Source organism: Globicephala melas, chromosome 7 (assembly GCF_963455315.2).
Source record: "Globicephala melas chromosome 7, mGloMel1.2, whole genome shotgun sequence".
Lineage (NCBI taxonomy): Eukaryota > Metazoa > Chordata > Mammalia > Artiodactyla > Delphinidae > Globicephala > Globicephala melas.
This window is the reverse complement of record NC_083320.1, coordinates 36,445,265-36,465,128: the sequence shown is the minus strand read 5'-3', so window position 1 is coordinate 36,465,128 and position 19,864 is coordinate 36,445,265. Positions and strand designations below refer to the sequence as shown.

At 36.4% G+C, this 19,864-nt stretch overlaps 1 protein-coding gene across 1 annotated transcript in view; it reads left to right on the top strand.

The window, feature by feature from the left end:
* The window catches only part of PLCL1 (phospholipase C like 1 (inactive)), a 934,919-nt gene extending 915,285 nt beyond the window's left edge, over positions 1 to 19,634 (top strand). Inside the window, exon 7 of the transcript XR_009564579.2 lies at positions 19,574 to 19,634. The gene's annotated coding sequence lies outside the window, so the exon portion shown is untranslated. The remainder of the gene's footprint in view (positions 1 to 19,573) is intronic.
* The last annotated feature ends 230 nt before the right edge of the window (positions 19,635 to 19,864 follow it).

The following is a 19,864-nucleotide window of genomic DNA, read 5'->3' as shown; positions in this document are numbered from 1 at the left end:
GAACTCGATCCCACATGCATGCCACAACTAAGGAGCCGGCAAGCTGCAACTAAGGAGCCAGGCTGCCATGACTAAGACCCAGTGCAACCGAATAAATAAATAAAAATAAATATTAAAATTTCAATTGCCAAAAAATGTATACTTCTTTTAGAAACCATTCTGATCACATTGTTCCCCTTACTGTTGTTTTTCCTTTCGATTCCTCAAGATACTGAGATTGTGTATCCTTTCTTTCATCAATGGTTTATTTTCCCTAATGTAGCCTTGGCACCATATATTTCAGAAATCCTATCCATCTGACCAATACATAAAATAATATTTGACCCACTATGACTCAATCCCTTTGCTCTTATACTCCTTAATTTTTTTATAGTACGTACCATCGGGCATCTTATGGATATATCTGTAATATTTGTTTGCTGGCTTGTCACTCCTTCCACTAGAAGATGAGCTTGGTGGGGACAGGGCTTAATCTGTTTTGTTTGTTGCTGGGTCCCTTGTGCCCACAGTACCTGGCACACAGTAGGTGCTAAATAAAGAGATTTTGAATATGTTTGATGAATTATTGAACTTTTAAAGAAAAGTTCACTATCATGTCCAGAACACTGATCCTGCCAATCATTTTCTTCTACAACAGAGAGGATGATATATATATGGAAGTTAAAAGGAAAAACAAAACAAGCATTTTGCAAAACCAGTTCATCACAGTATGAGTCCCTTAAGATTTATCCACCTGTGTAGACAGTTTTTGTGTCACAGTGGAGGAGAATAAAGGAAAAGAAGTCAATGTAGCCTATAAAAAGATGAGACCAACTAACTCAGTGTATCAGAGAATCCTAATAATAGTAATCAATCACTTATAAATTCAAATAGCATTTACTTTTGGCAGGGAACCTGGTGCCAAGAATTTATCCTGCATTCTCTTTATTTATGATAAAACAAAAATGATGTTCCACTTTGTCATGAAACAATACTTTAAGTGATGCTTTTAAAAATATATACACTGTACTTGAAACAACTCTTTCCTGATTTATGATTATAGATGCCACTATGCACGTGCTATGGTAGTTGATATAAAAAGGCGTGTGCTCAGCCGCCATGTAAGTAAGGATGGATGCATTTTCCATTAGACTAGAAGTCTTAATACCTTATCCATTCTCAAGTTTTTCCCAAGAGAGCACCAATTTGGTTTTCATCTCTGGAGATATTAGTACTCACCTGCCAATGGAATACAATTCACACATGATTTAAGGTCTCTGATCTCATCATACTTTAATTTTATGTGCTATACTAGGAGACTAGTCTTCACTGGGAAACCTTAAGGGATTTTTCTCTCTCCCTGGCATTATTTTCCAGCATTTGAAGTTACCTACTTTTAGGCTGACAGTACTTTGACTATAGAATATGTGTGCATTGCACTATTCTTTCACTAGCAATTTGATTTCCATTAGCGTATACTCTGTGTGTGTGTGTCCTGTCTCTCATGTGTGTGCACTCATGCACATTTATTACTTTGATAGAGATTTCATTGGGGACCATTATTATTCTTTTGTTTTTGACATAGGAAAGTATTGCTTGTAATACTCTCAAGATTACAAGGAGAAAAAAAAGAGGAAGTGGACCTTTTATGTAATTTCAGGGTGCTTTTGGATTTCTACTAAGTCAGGTTACAACAAATATAAATGTTTCCAAAGTGGTCAGTGCCCTTAACTTCTAAAGCAATTTATAGACCCTGACCCCATGAACACTGGTTTCATTTATAACAAGCTAGACAAAGACTGGAAGAAAACAGTAAAAAACATTCAGTAGTTTTCAACCTGTACCTTATATAAGACTAAATTTTGGCTTGGAAGTTTCAGTTTTCAAATTAAATCAATTGAACTGAATTGGGTCCCATTCCTTTATGAGCCCATTACCCCTGGTTCGTTCTTTTTAAGTGGTTACATGTTCCACCGTCTGGCAATAACTGGTCTTCCATACTATTGTAGGTACTCTTAGATTAAGGACCCTGTCTGAATCCAATGCTTTGATTAATACTTGATACAGAGCCGGCAGAGTTCTTTGTTTCTTTTATAAATGGTGTGACCTTGGACAAGTCAGTAACCACTCTGGAAACAGCTTCTCTTACCTGTAAAATAAGAGAATTGAGCTAGAAGGCTGACTTCAAACTGCTGTCCTAGAAAATGGAAGAGGAAAAGAGGGAACAGAATAAGCAGACATCTGGTTTTCCTATTCTCACCAGGGCAGATTCTATTTGATTTGTTTTGCACATTGAGTTTTTTGATAATGAAAGAATCACAAAATTAATACAAGTTTGGAAATCTCTGGGCTAGAGGATCATCAAGTCTCTTTCTAGTATTAACTATTTTTATTATATTAGTTTTGATCTTCTTGATCTGTAGATTACACAAGAAATAAAGAAAATAAAAGCACTCTGGGTGGTGAGATTATACAAGGTTTGTAATTTCTTTTTTTCCTATATTTTCTATAGTGAGCATATATTATCATTATTATGCAAAAATTAATACTCTTTAAAAATAGCTAAAATGAGCATGTACAATGTAACAGTCAAGAAAAACTATAGATTTTTAAAAAATTTCACTGAAATATATATATATATATATGATATACTGAATAAACATAGGGGAGAAAAAGAGACATGGAGAAAAGTAAACAGTTATGGGTTGATTTTTTTACAGCATGGCATTTAAAAATCATTTTATATATATTAGAACATGAATTATGACTTACATAACCAAAATCAGCCCCAAATTAAAATATTTGTTTCAGGTGCTTTCCATTCTTATAAATTATATTAGCAGATGTAGTTTATATTCATTGAGTACATACATTAAACAATAAGATTTTTAAGATCAATTCATTTTTTTAATGGTTGATCTTTAGAAAACTGAATAAAAGAAAAATTAACGCTAGTATTAATTAGTAAATGAGAAATATTACATATTGTTTAAAAAAAACCTCTATAGCTTAAAGCCAAGGAAATTCTTTCTCTGGTCCAGTCTTCTAACCTTTCAAAAAACAATATAATATACTCAAATTCATTCTAATATTTTAAAATTGCCTCTAATAAGCCATTTTCTCAAATCATTCTGGCTTTTTATGTAATCACTATTCAAGCTCCGATGAGCAGTAGAGCCAAAAACCATTGTTTTAGTTTTTGCTGCTTTTAAAACCAGTTTGTTTTCCTGGAACCAGTCTGCCAAAGTCTTTTTGCAGTTCAGTAGTTAAGTGAGAAACAGATTTGCCATTAAAATGCACAGTCGTGCCATCTGCATAAAGATGTATAGAGCAGTAATGACATATCCATGTTAAATCATTAATAAAAAGAGAAAAGAGGATCGGGCCCATGACTGACACTGTTGCTTAATAACTGAAGGAGAAGGAGTGGAAGAGACAGCCCTGTGAACAGTAACAGATTGATGTCTGTCGGAGCCATTTCTTATCTTTTGACAGTGTTTGGGCCGGAGCCCACGCTCCCTACCTTCTGTAGTCAAAGCCCACGGTTCACTAGGCCAGAGCAGTTTGAGAAATTAATAAAAACTATCACTTAATTCAGAATTCCCCTCAAGACATGTATTCATTAATATTAGGTTGTCATGGACTGACATATGAACTGTTGGCAAATTCCTTAAAGGCTTTTCATATGTGGAACGCATGTGTGTTTCCCTCATCAGCATCTTGGAGCCTTCTGAATACTTATTATCAGAATTAACCATCATACTAATAGGTTTACTGCATGATTTCTTATTTTATTTTATATAGGGGAGATAGAGTTTCTGAGGATGTTAAAGTGGGTCATGAATTAAATAACTGATACAAAATATAAATTTCAAATTTGGGAAATTTCTTTGGAAAGGAAAGATGGGGCAAATAAATGAATTTTACTCTTGGGTAAAGTTATATCTTTTGATCTTCATTTTCCTGGTGCCAAAGTCAGTGAACAATATTTATTTTGATATAACGTGTGAAGTTATAGGAGGAATTGTAGATACGATCCCCCTGGCCCTTAGGAATTAACAATTTAAAGGGAACTCTTAACCCATAAGAAAGACAGATAATCCAGGCATCAAAAAAATATAAAGGAGTTCAAAACTAATTCTGGCTGGTCCTAATATATATACATCTATAGGAGTCCTGAACTGATGGGAGTAAACAGATTTAAGTGGCATTAGTCTGGAAAGATTTTTTAAAAGCCGTAAACTGGGGGAAATGCTGATGCCTTATTTTGATAGTCTAAATCTACCTTATACTATGGATATTAGTCATAGGTTGTGTTGTTCATGGTTGTATAGTTCAACATTCAGTGAGACCTGAAACTGGATAAAATGTCCTTCTTGCCTATGTTTGCAAATATTTCCTCTGTGATATAAATATACATGTGCTATAGGATGACCATATGTTTGTGGGTCAAGGGATCTAACTGCTCATCTCCCTTGGACACTAACTAGTTGAGTGATAATAAACAAGTCAGTCTCCTTCTTCCTCTTCCTCTTCCTCCTGTAAATTTAGATCCCTTTTGGCCCTTGCATTCTAGAATTCTGTTACATGTCAATAACCATCTTACAGTTGTGGGGATAACGTGTGCGTTAAAACCCTTTCCTGACAATCTTAATACCTTTATAAATGCCTGTTAATGGGCTCCATACAAGTACAAAGCACACGTATCAATAAAAAGGAAATAATCAGGCTTTCTTTCCTCAACCGTTTACTCTGAGAGAGCCCAGTTATATGCCAGGAACTGTACTTGGCATGGAGACACAGGGAGGTGCAAAACAAACCCAGTTCCTGTATTCATGGAGCTTTTAGTTTGGGAGACATTAAACACTTGAGGGAAGAAACAAATGTATAATTGCTAATTATGTTAACTGATTTGGAAAAAGGCATAAGGTTCTAGGAGGAATTTACCACGAGCTGGGGTCTAAGGGAAGCCCTTGAGGAGAATCCATGTGGGGTTTTTTTGAGGTATAACTGACATATAACATTATATGAGTTTCAGGTATACAACATAATGATTCATTTTTTGTATCTATTGAGAAATGATCACCATTGGATCGTATGGTAATTCTATTTTTAATGTTTTGAGGAACCTCCATACTGTTTTCCATAGTGACTGCACCAATTTACATTCCTACCAACAATGCACAAGTGTTCCCTTTTCTCTACATCCTTGCCAATACTTGTTATTTGTCTTTTTGATAATAGCCATTCTGACAGGTGTGAGGTGGTATCTCATTGTGGTTTTGATTTGTATTTCCCTGATGATTAGTGATGTTGAGTACCTTTTCCCATACCTGTTGGCCATTTTCTTCTTTAGCAGAATGTCTATTCAGATTCTCTATTTTTTAATTGGGTTGTTTGTTTTTTTGCTATTGAGTTGTCTGAGTCCTTTGAGCTGAGATGTATAGTATAGAATATGCAGGATGTATATATAATATGTATATGTATGTATGGTACAAGCAGGAGTTAATTGGGTGTTGGGATTCAGGGTGAAGAGACTGTTAAAGTGTGCAAGGCAAATGTAACAGTAAGTGCAAAGGCCCTAGACTCACTAGAGAAGGTGAAAGAAGGCTCTTGTCACTCCCTCAGGGGAAGAGGAATAGTAGAAGTTGGCGAGTTAGGCAGGGGCCACATCATGCAAGGGCTTGCAGGCTAGACTATAAACACCCTTTTGATTAGCTGCTGAGAAATAGTTCTAAAAAAATTCCTAGGAATCCACAGAACACCTTCCACTTCTGCGATGGCAAGAAATAATGTGCTTTATCTTGGACACTGTATTGAATCATTTTTCTCTGAGTAGCCTCTCTAATGAAGTAGCAGCTTGCTCACCAGCATACAGAATGCTTGCAGAGTTTTCTGAATTATGAACACAGTAACTAATAATAATAATACATGAGAGTCTGAGGCTTAATAATGCTTACCTGAAGTTGCCATTTCCAGAAAAAAAGTATCCAAATCAACAAAATATGGTGATCAGAACAATTCTAAAGTACAGAATTGCCTTTCCCTTATTATTTTATTTGGCTAGAGTACAAACCCAAAATACATTCCCTGAACTACCTGTAGGTTGCACATTCTGAAAGATCCTGGATTCTTGCTACTCAAAGTGAGTTCTGCAGACCAGCGGCATCATGAAGAGTCCCACCCCTGACCCACTGAATCTGAAACTGCATTTTATCAAGATATTCAAGGGAATTTTTGTACACATTGAAGTTTAAGAAGCACTGCTTTAGGTACTGGGAAAAATGATTTCAAAATAATGTATAAATTAGAGCTTCGAAAGGAAATTTAAAATTAGCTTCCTTGTAGTTAATTATCATTTTAATGTAAAATAGCCTTAACACTTTCATAAATTCAAATTTAATTATTGTTATGGAAAATGTTTCACTAGGAAACAATTACTCTAGGCATGGTGCCAACAGTTTCAAGGTTTAAAATTTACTCAAAACACAGCAAAATATTTTGAGTGTATACATATTTCCTTGTAGGGTAGAAGTAGCCATGCTAAGCATCCAATATTGAAATATCTATTACTGAAATTGTTCACAATGGTTAAAGGCAAGCAACAATTCAATGCTATGTCCTTGTACTAAAATGACTGTTAAATAATCCTTTAGCTCTTAAGACTCTTACAGTCAAAATCTAGAACTATTTATGGGATTCATGTTTGAAATTTCCAAGAGTATTTGGACTTATTTGGAGCTCAAGTTTATACAATAAAAACATGTTCTTAACAATTTATTTAACTAAATTTGGAGCTCCAAGCTCTCAATGGATGTATGAATCATAGGAGCCTTGCCAGATGTTTTGGAGTGCGGAATCCAAAACGCATTAGCAGCATGGCATGTCATGAAGTCTGATGCAAAACATTTCTTCTCTCTTTCCAAAAAGGCTTGTTCAGTTTCTATTGTAAGGCATGAACTATGGTGACAGTTCAGAGCTCTAGGGAAACATCTAAAATCCTTAAGTAGTATCTACCCAGACAGTGGAAATATGAGGCAATTATCTACACGATCAATGTCATAAAAAGCTTGCCCACCCAGCCATATCCAGATAACCAAGTCCAAAATGTGTATTTACCTCTTAGGTTTATTTCACTTTTTTATGCCTAATGTTCTGTAGATGATCTCTTGTTCCTTGCTCCATTTTCACCCTCCTCACATCAGCAGATGACCGTCTTTATTCTTTACAGAGAAAACACAATTAATTAGAAAAATCTTCTGAAAAGTCCCATAATTTTACCAACACAGGGGTCAGAATCTCTTTATTTCTCTGGGATACTGCTGTTCCATTTATACCTTCTTTTTCTTATCCTTTTCCTCTGAATCTTTCCCCTAATCTTTTAAATTTGTCCCAGTATTTAATAGCATCAAATTTGATACACAGTAGTGGCCTTTCAATAAATATATAAGAGGAAGGCTTTATTCTCAAACATGTAAAAACAAATACAACGCACCCAATTATCTACTTTTGACCCTGTTCTCCCCTGAGGACGTCATTTGTCTTTGTTTTTCCCACTTCTCTTAGAATTAGGCTTCTTGAAAGAGAAATGAACACGCTTCAACTCCTTTAAAACATGAATTCTCATAAATGGTAATTTATATATATTAAAATGCTTTTGTCAGTATAAGTCATGCCTAAGTAGCAATGTTGGGAAAATAATCATCTATAATGGTAACCTGGCATTTATTGAGAGTTGCTGTCTTTCAGACATTGTGCTAATTGCTTTAAATGAATATTCTTATTTAATTCTCAGAATAATTCTATGAGATGTTCTCATCATTACCTTCATTTCCTGACAACAAAAATGGAGGGTAATAACTTGCTCAAAGTCACAGAATGAGTAAGGGGTGGGTCTAAGGTGTGAACCTAGATAGACATAATTTTAGATTCCACGTTGTAAGCCAGATTCTACTACCTATCAATGGCCTTGTGATATGGTAAATTCAGAACATTACCAGCATCTAGTATTTCCAGCAGTATTACCCTTAGACCAAAGGAAGGAGAGCCCTCACTTGGGTCCCATGCCCGGCTCTGTTCTAACCCTTCCCCACAGGGTAAGGAGTCTGCTGTGCAAAGGGCACATACAACCCAAAGGGCAGGTCCTCTCCTCTAAGGATGCCTGGAGTACCTAAAGCTGGAACTGCCTTCGCAATAGCCTTTGTGCCACTTCCAGGCCACGCACAGGCCTCTTTCCCAGATCTGTGCTCCTGAGCAAAGACCAAGATGTCGGAGTCCATACCTCTAGCTACGCCCAGGTGTTGCCAAGGGGTGCCCACAAAAGTGTACTTGAGGCCTCAGGGAGTGGGATAGAGCCAGGACTGTCAGGAGAAAGGGCACAGGTGGCAAACCACGGCTTGGGACTGGGCTTTCTCTGCCCTACCACATTTCTAGCTCAGCAATCCAAAAAGTCTAAAGATCCTAAAATCTGACCTTCCAGGTAATAGAATGGAATTTTTTGCAAGTAGGACAGAGAACATTTTATTTTACAGCTGTTTAAGCCTGATTGAAAACACTTAAATATTTAGGCCCATGGTATACGGGCCTCAACTATCTGCTTGTCCCAGGCCCTGCAATTGTTAGGAGTGGGACTGGATGTCGAGTTCTTTCTTTACCTTTTAAAACTACAGGAGACTGAATACCACAAAGTGTTTTTTAATGCTACCACAATATTATGCATCTTAGAATGGTATTTTTTAGATTTTAGTATGTCCAAGAATCACCTGGAGCAATGAGTGTCCAAATTTAATGTGCATAGGAAACACCTGGGGATCTTGTTAAACTGCAGGTACTGAGTCAGCAGGTTGCAGGTGGGGCCTGAGAGTCTGAATTTCTAACAAGCTCCCAGGTGATGCTGATCCCATCAGTCTTTGGAGCACATTTGGAGCATCAAGGACCTACAGTACTTGTTTAAAAATGCAAATTCTTGGGCATAACCTTCAGGAATTCTGATTAAGGAAATCTAAATGGGACCCAGATGGTGAACAAAACAGGAATTTTTAAGAAGCAACCCAGGTGGTGCTGGTAAGGTGGTCTGTAGCCCACATTTTAAGAACAAATGCTTTAGAACATGCTTCTTAAACTGTACTATGCATATAGATTACTGGAAATCTTGTTAAAATGAAGATTCTGAGTTATTTAGAGGCTGCGTTTCTGGTAGGCTCCCAGGTGATGCTGGAGCTACAGACCTGCTGACCACACTTTGAGTAGTGAGACTTTAAGGGACCATCTCAGGGTCTTCACTGTTTGGCCATTTTGAATCCAATTTGTTTAGTTGTGAGGTAAAGAGTGAGAAGGTGACTTGGGATGTCTATAGACAACATTCTCAATCCTTTGCTTCACAAATTTCATACAAATAATCTTCAGAGCCTTTGTGTGACCCCAGATGGGCTAGTGGTCCCTTTCCTAAATTTTTTCTAAAGTTTGGCCCTTCTTCTATCCCTGCTGTCAGTAACAACTGGGCTGATCCTTTTTGTAGGTGTTTCCAAGAAGCATCTGTGGGTTATCCAATAGCTTGAATAGACATGACATATCAGACATTTGGACCAAAAAGGATACTTGACTTAACTACTGAGGCAATGGAGTCCCCATCTTAGGAGCCCACTGAGTGATACTGAACACCTTTAGTGCTCAGTGAATGTCATGAAAAGTTATTAATCTTATAAATGGGGATGTACAGCGGGCTAATCCAGATGCTGGTGTTTCTTTGGATAATCCATTCTACAGTCTGAATCACTATTTGTGGGCAGAGGAATTAGACTGTGCCTATTCACAGGCTGGTCCTAGTATTTGTGATCAAATTAGTGACAAGCATTGTCCACAGAGCAGCTTATAAAGGTGAATTAAATTAATTCAGGGATCGTTAACAATGCAGAGCTTGACTTTCTGCAGGTCCCAGAGATACTGTCTTGCTGAGGCCTGAAGCACCCAGTGACAGTTTGCATTCTACGTGCAGAGTCAAAGTCCTTAACACTGAACTAGCTTCTTTAAAATTTGTTGTACTAGGTTTATTACTTGGGACATCTATTAAAAATTGTGTAATACCTTAAATGGTATTGCAAATTGTAATATCTCCTCACATCTGCCTGCTTTTAAATGTTGGAACACACACAAAAGATTCATTAAACAACAACTAAACCTGAGGGCAAGGGAATTGCATGAAAAGAACCCTATAATTAAGCCAATTCTTTAGGCTGGTGAAAAACTTAAATTTTTTTTCTCCAGTAATATATAAAGCAGTCAGATTGACGTCTCTATCAGAGATAATATTAATTTATTGACATAATAGAATGATGAACCAATAAAATGCACTTGATTCTTAAGGATCAAGACATCTTAAGGATGTCTTTCAAATATAATGACAAAAGACAAGGTTCTCTTTCATTTATATCACAGATATTTCACGTATGTCAGTGTCTGGAAACAAGAAATTGAGAGCCCTTCAAGCTCATCTACACCAGGGTTATCAGGTGTCATCCCCAGACCAGCAGCATCAGCAAAATTTGAGATTTTGTTGGAAATGCAAAATCTCCGGCTACATCCCTGACCAAAAGGGTTCAGCCCAGAAATCTGTGTTTTAATAAGCCTCTGATGATTCTGGCATGGGGTCAAATTTGAGAAGCTCTAATCCATACCAATCCTTTCCAATTAAATTTATTCAACAGATATTTACTGTACACCTCAAGAGGAGGAAACAGGACATTTAGCCCAGAAGGGATTTTAGTAGAGAAATTTGATCATGAATATAGAACTTTAAGATGATACTAGAATTCCTTTAGACCCCATACAAAAACTAAAATTTTAAATGGATTTATAAACCGGGGTCTTTTTTTTTTTTAATCTTTTCAGTAAATACAAATGAGAGGAAACACTTTAGCCTTAACGATGGGATAAGACGCAGATTCTGTTTTGCCCTCATAATGAGGTTTCTCTGACTGCAGAAGGAGGTTCTGGAATAAAATCAATTATCTAGAAAGCTTGTAAGAAAAGTGAACAACTTGAGAGTGCAAAGGTAAAATGGACACAGAATGTTATAAAAACATTTTATTTATTTATTTATTTATTTTTAACATCTTTATTGTAGTATAATTGCTTTACCATGGTGTGTTAGTTTCTGCTTTATAACAAAGTGAATCAGCTGTATGTGTACATATATCCCCATATCCCCTCCCTCTTGCGTCTCCCTCCCACCCTCCCTATCCCACTCCTCTAGGTGGTCACAAAGCACAGAGCTGATCTCCTTGTGCTATGCAGCTGCTTCCCACTAGCTATCTATTTTACATTTGTTAGTATATATAAGCCCATGCCACTCTCTCACTTCGTCCCAGCTTACCCTTCCCCCTCCTCGTGTCCTCAAGTCCATTCTCTACGTCTGTGTCTTTATTCCTGTCCTGCCCCTAGGTTCTTCAGAACCTTTTTTTTAGATTCCATATATATGTGTTAGCATACGGTGTTTGTTTTTCTCTTTCTGACTTACTTCACTCTGTATGACAGAGTTATTTGTAGTGAGGTGGATAAAAACATTTTAGAGTAGCCCACCCAGACAAGGGAATGGGGAATGGGGATGTAGGAGTGGAAGGAAAGTTTGCTATTACGTCCTCAACTTAGGGATTTTTCCTCATCATCATTTTACCCCACACCAGGGGCCTTCAGACATGCAGTGTTCTCTTCTTAAATGACAGAAATAATAATGAATGAAGGTGAGAGAGTTGTTTCACAGCATTAATGATCTCAATTGAACTGCTGACATTTATTATTTACAATATTTCTCACATTAATTTTTGGCACAATGGTGTGTTAGTGGATTGCATACCATGGGCAGGAAAGGAGGTTTTTGAATTTAATTTACTTCATGTAAACTAAAAAGTTTACACTGATTTATAAGTGTACAAGGGAATAAGATTCCATGAGCCTTGATGAGACAAAGCTGAAATAATTCAGAATCAGGAGGCTGAAATATTATAGGCAGTTTGTTCATCTCTGAAATCTCATACTGTTATTTAAATTCCTCTAAGTTCATTAATCCCATTTAATAGCAGCTGATGCAAATCCACTTGGACTTTGGGGAGGAAAAATATAATGGGCCATAATGCCCTTGTGCCACAGAAAATAATATAATTCATTTTACTTTGCAAGAGGTCACAATTGAAGAGTTTGAGATTTTGAGCTGCCATAACTACAAATTTAGCAAAAAGTAGGCATTTAATGATAGAGTTCACTTTGGTGGTTTAGGTTTTATTTTGAATGTTTGTTTTGTCTTAAAAACACTAATGCTGAAATGTCTCAAATCTTTATTTTCAAATCACTTATTATATTACCATAAATTATAGGGTACAGTAAAGGCCAGATTTAAAAGAAAGCACACTTTACTGTCTCATTTTCCTATAAATAACATGACACTTTATGAAATAAGAATTATCATAAAAGTTTCTCTCTTTTTTTCTCCTATAACTCCAGTTGCAAGCACTGAGCTAATGGCCTTCCTCCAAGTAGCTCAGTGGACTAGTCCAAATATAGGAGCATAATGGGTAGAGGTTAACTGTAGGAAGTCTGAGAAAAATGGTAATCTATAATTTCACCACAATTATAATGTTTCCCTTAAATAATAGTTAAGTCCGTGGGGTGAGCGCTAACAAATACCTTTTAAAGATGCTCTTATTACTTTCATTGTTTTGATGCTTTTGCACTTTCCACATATGCTATTAGAAGCAGTAAAAGACCTGAGCTTTGGCCCATGAGATTTAGAGATTGTGGTTAACAATTGAGCAGAGGCCTCAGCCCATCAGCCCATCCTCGAGGGTGGAGTACATTGTTATCTAGAGGGCCAGGCCAGGCCACATTTACAGGAAGCAAAACTAGCTGAGTTAAGAGGCTCTTTGTCAGGATTAACCAGGCCTCCATCTAAGCCCCTCAGAGGAGGAAATAATGTTTGGCTTAATTGGGATGACTCAGAGAAAACCTTCTTTTTTTTCCCAGTAAGGAGATGATAGATAAAAATCTTCAATTTTAGTGGGTTTATGTGTAAATTCTATTTTGTCTTTTTTATACCCCGCCTTTGAGAAAGGAAAGTTTACAAGTAAAACTCTCTCTTGAGTACAGAACCCGATGGGTCATACAGACAGCTGTGTCTTAATCTCCTACGTGGAATATGGTCCAGGTTCCAAGAATCAAAGAAGAACATGTGAGTTGCACATTTAAAACAAATGGTGGGTAGTGAGTGAGATGAGCATCTCTGTAATTAGACCTGTAATTTTAAAGTATGAGATACACTGTTATGTTACCAGGCTTCAGGATCTCTTTTTATCAAATATCTTGGGGACAAAAGAAAGGTTTGTCTGGAGGAAAAATTCTTGGGATCAGTGAACAGAGGGAACAGTAACACACAGACAATTCTCCCAGGTGGATTTATTGGTTTATTTCAGGAGAGTCCTTCTTCTGTCCCCACTGTCACACACTGTACTATTATGGATTGTGATTAGGGATGGGATCATACGTTTCGCCAAGTTTAAAACCCACACAAAATTGTAGGGTTAGAGTCTGGAACAAAACTCCAACCTCCTGGTGTGGAGTTTTTCTACTTATGGCAAAATGTGGCTTCCGGGAGGGTGAGTTAAGATGCCTCAAAGGGAAAAAATTCTTCCAAAGGAACATTTTGATAATTCAAGTGTAAATAAATATAAATCCAAAACACATTTTTAATTAAAGGGAAATTGCTTAGAAAAACACATTTATATCCACTCCCCTTCCGCACATACTCACAATCCCCTCCGAATAAAGTTCAAAAGGGGTAGCCTTGGAGAGGGAGGGCTTATATACACACACTGAATTGCCTCTTGCAGATAGTGTCTCGGAATCAGGCTTTTTGAATACACTTAAGACTTACTAAAATAATACGAAAAAGTATTTTGTTCCAAATCACAATAAATCACATTAAATAAAATAAAAGCAACTGGTTATGAAACATATTGTTATTTCCCCACATTAAAAATACCTAAATTTTTGCACTTTAATCTCAAGAACCTGATCTTTCCACAGTGAGATTTTCCACTTCCCAAGAAGTCCCTGTACTTTGAAAGCCACAGTTCCTTTGCATTTTCACCTGTTTCTGTTACCATTCTACCATACCAAGGCACTTGAATTACTGGATGTAAAATATGAAGATTTAGTTTGTTCTTTCTTTTAAGCTCTCTTTCTCTTCTTGTGGCTTTTGTGGTATCTTGTAATTATGTTTCGTAAAATGCTTTCAGGCCCATCTTCTCCATATATAGATATATAAAAATATATATAATAAGCAACCATTCAGAGGGAAAGAAGACAGGAACAATGAGAAAGGGAAAATATGAAAAGAAGTATTCAGTTACCTTCAAACATTTATACTATCTATCTATGGTCTAGTATTTTTTCTTTAAACCCGGCTTCAAAAGGAAACCTAAAGACACTGATAACCTCTTAGAGAGCTCTCACCAGCTGCCTACAAGGACAAGTAGAATTTAGTATTTGTTTCACTATTTATACAAGAAAGGCCAAAGGAAGTTTCGCTTGTGGAAACGAAGTAATTAAAAGAGCACATAGAAATTAGCCTTGAATTTTTATTCTTGTGTGTGTTTTTTTTTTTAACATCTTTATTGGAGTATAATTGCTTTACAATGGTGTGTTAGTTTCTGCTTTATAACAAAGTGAATCAGCTATACATATACATATATCCCCATATCTCCTCCCTCTTGCAATTTCCTCCCACCCTCCATATCCCAACCCCCTTATCCCACCCCTCTAGGTGGTCACAAAGCACTGAGCTGATCTCCCTGTGCTATGCGGTTGCTTCCCATGAGATTTATAATGTCCTTCTACCCCCATATAGATATCTGTCTCCCCCCCAAACTGAACTCAAGTGAAGGGGTGTGTCTTGTTCATTTTGATATTCTCACTGGACCTGGAACTTATAAGACAAACACTTTTTTGTTCCAGTTTGAAACATATGTAGTCCAAAGGCAAAACCGATAAATAGGTTTGATTCATTTATCTGGACTTTGAAAATATTATTTTTATCTTTATTTGAAATTCAAGAAACTCATTAAAGGTACATTTTTAGGGTTTCAAAACTATATTACCTTTCATCAAAAGAAACAAGAAATCAGAGAGCTATATAAGAAATCAGAGCTAAATCTTTATTCTAAATTTCAATCTGTCCTTTATTTATGATGGTGGGAGCCTTTTTATTATTTTAAATAAATATTTGGTATTTAACATCAATTTGCAGAGAAAATCTTAAGCTTTGCTATGTTTAGGGGAAAAAAAGCTATTTAGGTTTTTTTTTTCTTTTTTTCCATTCAGTGCTTACCATCATACTAATTAAGAGATAATTTAGCAATAACAGTGAAGACTTATGATTCCTTTTTTCTTTAACTGAATTTCTTCTTTTCAAGTTAACGATTAAACACATGGAGTAGCATAATTGGGGGAAAATGGGATTTCCCAGGCAATGAATGGCTTTCTGATAGGTTACAAATTTATTATGAACAGATAAGCTACTGTATTTTCAATTGGACAATCAAAATATCATTTTACTTCAAAGGAAAAGGGGCAATAATTGAATGACTTGACTTACTTCATATTTATGGCTATTTCCTCATTATAGAATACAGTTGGACATAGTTTTACATTCCTGTGAACTGAACCCATTTCTTTCGGCACATGGAATTTACTAGCTGAAGAGGCGTATTGTACAGCAGACAAAATGAGAAGCATATAAGAATCAGCTCAATGGCAATAAACCATTCTTGCTAAGTATTCAGTTCCCCCCTTAACAGAATTAAGACTATCTTAAGTTACCTTAGAAACACCTCTTTGCTCCTATAGTTTAGACATCTACAACTTTGTATTTAAAAGCATCTCATTTTTCTTCAGAGAGCCTGAGGAGTGTGAGGTTATACATACATATAACACAGTGCTAAAGAAGTGTACAACCCAAGGTTGTACAAAAAAATAAACTTAAAAATGTTACTTAGAAATGAAGAACTTGATAAAACAATGACATGGCAGACAAATTTGTTAAATTCGCGCTTGCAGATGTTTGGGAGGGTGCTTGAGATGGCAGTGATCAAACCATGTAATCCTACTGTGAAAGTGTCTGTGCCTCAATCACGTGTAGTAATCCTCAAGCCAAGAACCATGAGTACACTCAAACAGATGCCAGTGGAGACAGAGAGGTTAACTTTTTCCATTCAGCACAGACATATCTAAAACCAGACTTTGATTAACCTCACTCTTCTCATTATTTAACATTTATAAAATGCCAGTGATGCACTTCATGATGAATAAAACATCAACTGGTCTTGATGAATCCTACATGTTGTTTTTATGTAAAGGGCAAATCCAGATCTCTACCACTGGGATAAGAACCAAATTGATATTACTCTTCAAATATAACGCATGAGGTCAAAGAATTCTCCTTGAATCTATGATCAAATAATCCAAGTCACACTCCTGCCAAATGTTATGGTGTGTATTGCGGGTACCATAATTTTCTTAGGTTTGTTCTCAATTTATGTATTTAAGACCTAAGTCTCAAGGAGTCTTACTTTTGGGGAACTGGCTGCTATTAATCCAAAGGAATAGAAAGTTAGTAACTATGAATATTCACATTGATATACAAAAGTCAGGTAGGTCTAGAAGAGCTTCATAGGAACTGATCTTTCCTTCATGTGATATTTATTGAGATTATACTCTAAGTGAGAAACAAGACATTATTACTGACCTCAAAAACTCACAATCTAGTGGCAGGGGATACCAGGGATACAAATATGTAAAAGAAAACTGCACTGCAGTTTCACAGGCATAGGGAATTGCACACTGGGTACCCCTAACAGCTGGAGTACAACATAAGGAGAGAGAATTCTTCCCCGAGGAAGAATGTGGTTGAGCTGAGTCTTAACAGTTTAATGGAAAATTAGCCTGTCCAAGGGCTGGAGATAGAGTGTTCAAAGAAGGGACAATGGTATATAGTCAAGAAGTAGAAGCAAAGGAGACCTTTGGGCATGAGGGCAACTTGCCAGTACAGGTTGGTAGGCTGGGGTATGCAGGGGAGTGGTCTGAGATGAGGATAGAGGCAATTCCAGAGGACTTTGTAGGGTACTCTGGGATTTACATTGACAGCACTGCCGCACTTTTGAAAACCTCCAAGTAGATGAGTGTCAGGAATCAGTTTTACATTTAAAAAAATTTACTGGCACCATGTAGTAAATTTTTAAAGAAGATAAGACTGAAATGATTGGAGAGGAATGATCGGTGTTTTAACTTATTTTGAAATATCACCACGGTTTTTCTCTTCAGTTTTAATTCCTGAAAGTACAACTACCATCATGCCTTATTAGAATGCATCCTCACTCAGTCAGCTGGCTTATAGGAAAGGCACTAGAACCATGATAATTCCAGATAGTCAAGACAAAGCAGGTAGGAATTCCCTGGTGGTCCAGTGGTTAGGACTCTGCACTCTCACAGCCAAGGGCCGGGTTCAGTCCCTGGTCAGGGAACTAAGATCCCACAAGCTGCAGCGCAGCCAGAAAAGAAAAAAAAAAAAAGGCAGAAAAGCAGATAATGTGTTCTTCCACATGCTATTTGGCAAGTCACTTTGCTTCCCATTTCATCATAAAAATCATTGTCATAGTTTCTCTATTGGGATTTATTAAATCTTTTTTTTTTGATGCCACTATAAATCATCAGTATCATGGTCCTTCTTCAACAGTCTTATTATGACCAGCAGCTGTTAGTAATATTCATTTTGTTTATCACGTGCTAAGCACTGTGATAAGCATACATGTACATTATTGTCTTAAATCCTCCAGTAACTCTATGAGGCCGATTCCATCATCATCATCATCATATCCCCATTTTACATATGATGAAACTGAGGCTTAAAGAAATTATGTGATCTGCTCCTTGGCAACACCAGGACATGGCAGAGCCAGGATAGGAACCCAAAGCTGTTTTACACGAAAGCCTGTGTGCTTGATAATTTCTATATCCTGCCTGTTTGAACCAGTTTCCACTAGAAACCAGTTTCCACTAGTTCTAACTTTTAACTCTTGTTTCCAAAATATTTCTCTTCAATAGATGATATACTCTCCTTCAAAGGAAAATACTTCAGCAACTTTAATAGCATGTTTAAAATGGACTCTTTATAGTTCTGTTTGTTTTATTTGTGTCAATTGGCCTTTTAAGATTCTCTCTCTTGTTTGGTTGCAACTTTGGTTTTATTCATATTTTAAATCAAGATCTTTCTTCCTGTGGCGTCCACACAGGCCACTCTTGGTTCATCCTTACGTTGCAGCAGAGGTTAAAAATGGAAAATTCAGGGCCCTTAACTGGACTCTGGCTTTATAATTGCCTCTGTGGTACTCTCACCACATTCCCAGATGTGCAAGAGAGACAGAGGGGATAGTGAGGGAAGTGAAATGTTAAAATAAGGCTAAGCAAACAGTTTGCCCAACAGATGTTAACCCAATTCATAATTTAAAAGTTCCTATTTTTGTTCACGACTTAAACAATGGACATTTTACTTTCTCCTCTAAATAGTGCCTGTTAATTAGGTTCAGAAAACTAAAGTCATCAGTATTTCCATCAAAATTTTTTCCTAGTCATAAATCGAAGAAACAAAAGGAATATGTTTTCTTTTTATTTGAAGCATATAAATATTTTGAATCCTTGTTAATACTTAGACAATTTGTTTAAATATGTCTTCTTAGTTAGTATGGTTACCAGGACTAGATTTAATCAAGGTTGAATAACTTATAATACAAATACCACTGGGAAAGCAGTATCCAAGCATTACATTGACATAATTTTAAACAGAATCATTGAAATCAACTATGACCAGCACTTCTTTTTCCCAGTGACTCTTCATGGTAACCTTTGTCTTTAGATGGAATTAGGAAGTATTAGAGAAAACCTGGTAAATTTATTAGACTAAACTAGTATTATCCCCCATAGAGGTATAGTAACTGATCATTTATAGCTGTTAAAATGAGGAGAGGAAAAGGATACTTGCATAAACTTTAAAACTATATTTGACAAATTATTTTTCTAGCAGAATCAAGTTTAAAAACATGAAATTTCCTGATCTCTAGTCTTTTACTCAAACCAGAAGAAAGTTGCACCCTTATGTCTCCCTACGTGTTGGGTCCTGAAATCGCCCCTGCATCACAGTCAAGCAGACAGGACCAGTTCATGGGTGCAGGAAGATGAAGTTGACACAAGGGCTGGTTAGAATGTTGGTGGTAAAAGTGAAATGTGTATTGGAGGAGATAAACTAATTGCAAACCTAGCCCTTGTGCTATAAACGGGCAGTAAATAGAGAACAAAGGTATATGGAAAAGAACAAAGAAAAAATAAAACCTGAGAAAATCTAAAGACTAATTGAATTTTAGGTGAAAACTCAGGATAACAAGAAAGAACATTCTTTCAAAGAGAGAAATTTCTTTTCTGATCCTCTATTAGTACATTGTTGACTTCCGTATTTTTTCTTTCCTTTTTTTTATGGTATCTTAACCATTTTTCATAGGTCAAAGTTATATACTTAAACACTCATGGGCTTTCTACTTAACAGAGGACTGACGATGGAGAACAGAGATGCTACAGAGAGAAGTGAGTATCCAGTTATAATTGTAGGTGGATATATCTTAAGAAAGAAGTACCTGATGATGATTATTTAAGACATTTCATGGAATTATAGGATAAAAAACCTGGATGTGACCTTAGAAACAAAAGCCCCAAAGTCTTACGTGTCACAGATGAAAGGAAGACAACAACAACAACTAAGGATTAGATATTTTAATGAACTACCATAGGTTAC